The 2371-nt window shown below is 52.6% G+C and overlaps 1 non-coding gene across 1 annotated transcript; it reads right to left on the bottom strand.

Annotated features, from left to right (window-relative positions):
• Nucleotides 1-279: 279 nt before the first annotated feature.
• On the bottom strand, nucleotides 280-2089 carry LOC145747697 (small subunit ribosomal RNA). Its single transcript, XR_014282411.1, has one exon. It is a non-coding gene; the product is annotated as a small subunit ribosomal RNA (ribosomal RNA).
• Between the last annotated feature and the right edge of the window lie 282 nt (nucleotides 2090-2371).

Here is a 2371-nt window from a genome sequence, read left to right as displayed (position 1 = left end):
GACTCGCGAGCCGAGTGGTCCACCGCCAAGAGCCATCGTTTGTTTGTTTGCTTTTCGCTCTTCGATTCCTAACCTCGATTCGCCATCCGGTTGAAAAAATCGCGTGACGCCGAGCGGGTCGCGGTCGCAACAAATAGTGCGACAAGCCCGCGCACCGCATGAAGCCTTCGGGCACTCGACGCCGACAAAACAAGTTCCTGATCGCGGGGCGGCGGACGCGCCGAGGCACGTCGCCGTCCCGGTGTTTGCTCTTTCGCTCTTCGATTTTTTTTCTCGCGCTAATGATCCTTCCGCAGGTTCACCTACGGAAACCTTGTTACGACTTTTACTTCCTCTAAGTAATCAAGTTAGATCGTCTTTTCGGGCCAAGACCCAACCGTCGCCAGTCGAGCCCGGGCCCAATCGGAGGACCTCACTAAACCATTCAATCGGTAGTAGCGACGGGCGGTGTGTACAAAGGGCAGGGACGTAATCAACGCGAGCTAATGACTCGCGCTTACTGGGAATTCCTCGTTCAAGCGAAATAATTTCAATTCTCTATCCCTAGCACGACCGGGGTTCATCGGGTTACCCAGACCTTTCGGCCAAGGCGAACACACGTTGATCCGGTCAGTGTAGCGCGCGTGCGGCCCCGAACATCTAAGGGCATCACAGACCTGTTATTGCTCAATCTCGTATGGCTAAACGCCACTAGTCCCTCTAAGAAGTTAAACGCCGGCCGGGAAGGCCGCGTAACTATTTAGCAAGCCAGAGTCTCGTTCGTTATCGGAATTAACCAGACAAATCGCTCCACCAACTAAGAACGGCCATGCACCACCACCCACAGAATCATGAAAGAGCTCTCAATCTGTCAATCCTCGCTGTGTCCGGGCCGGGTGAGATTTCCCGTGTTGAGTCAAATTAAGCCGCAGGCTCCACTCCTGGTGGTGCCCTTCCGTCAATTCCTTTAAGTTTCAGCTTTGCAACCATACTTCCCCCGGAACCCAAAGACTTTGGTTTCCCGCAAGCTGCCGGAAAGGTCGTCAAAATAACGCCCCCCGATCGCTAGTTGGCATCGTTTATAGTCAGAACTAGGACGGTATCTGATCGTCTTCGAACCTCTGACTTTCGCTCTTGATTAAAGAAAACATTCTTGGCAAATGCTTTCGCAGTCGTTCGTCTTGCGCCGATCCAAGAATTTCACCTCTAACGGCACAGTACGAATGCCCCCGTCCGTCCCTCTTAATCATTACCTCGCGCTCCGAAAACCAACAAAAAAGAACCGAGGTCCTATTTCATTATTCCATGCAACACTATCCAGGCGAAGCGCCTGCTTTGAACACTCTAATTTTTTCAAGGTAAACGTCCCGGCCGCCGCCGACACTCAGTCAAGAGCACCGACGGAAAACCGGAGGTAAAGCCAGAACGAACAGTGCACGCCTTGCGACGGACCGAACGCCTGCGCCCAAAATCCAACTACGAGCTTTTTAACCGCAACAACTTAAATATACACTTTTGGAGCTGGAATTACCGCGGCTGCTGGCACCAGACTTGCCCTCCAATGGATACTCGTTAAAATTTTTACAGTGTACTCATTCCAATTACAGGGCCTCGTTAGAGTCCTGTATCGTTATTTTTCGTCACTACCTCCCCGCGTCGGGAATGGGTAATTTGCGCGCCTGCTGCCTTCCTTGGATGTGGTAGCCGTTTCTCAGGCTCCCTCTCCGGAATCGAACCCTGATTCCCCGTTACCCGTAAGAACCTCGGTAGGCAGATACCGTACCGACGAAAGTTGATAGGGCAGACACTTGAATGATCCGTCGCCGGTGCAAGACCGTGCGATCAGCAAAGTTATCCCGAGTCGCCAACAAGACGAGCCGAAGCCCGGCAGGTTTTTGATATGATAAAGGCGCGCCTCCCGCAAGGTCGGCGCTTTTTGCATGTATTAGCTCTAGAATTACCACAGTTATCCAAGTAAAATTTACGATCAAATGAATCACGACTGATTTAATGAGCCATTCGCAGTTTTACCGAACGCAAGTTCGTACTGAGACATGCATGGCTTAATCTTTGAGACAAGCATATGACTACTGGCAGGATCAACCAGGTAACTATCGGCCGACAAAATACGCGAACGGAGTCTTTCGCTTTCCCCGTCGCGGTATCGCACTGTATTACTCGATCACTATTTTTGCTTAGCTCCTCAAACCCGGCGTAAGCCGCGATCTGGACGCCGTCGACACCGGCCAGACGCTCTTTCGGGCGAAGCCGCGCGCGGGCTGCGTTTGCATACAACACCAGGAACGCCCAACAAAAGCGAACCGAGAAAACTATCACTTGCGTGCGCACCGGCCACCGCAACTACGGCCCAAGGCCGTGGTCGCGCGCCGAA

Source organism: Corella eumyota, chromosome 3 (genome assembly GCF_963082875.1).
Source record: "Corella eumyota chromosome 3, kaCorEumy4.1, whole genome shotgun sequence".
Classification (NCBI taxonomy): domain Eukaryota; kingdom Metazoa; phylum Chordata; class Ascidiacea; order Phlebobranchia; family Corellidae; genus Corella; species Corella eumyota.
The sequence above is the reverse complement of the archived record's forward strand: the minus strand, read 5'-3'. Positions and strand labels throughout refer to the sequence as shown.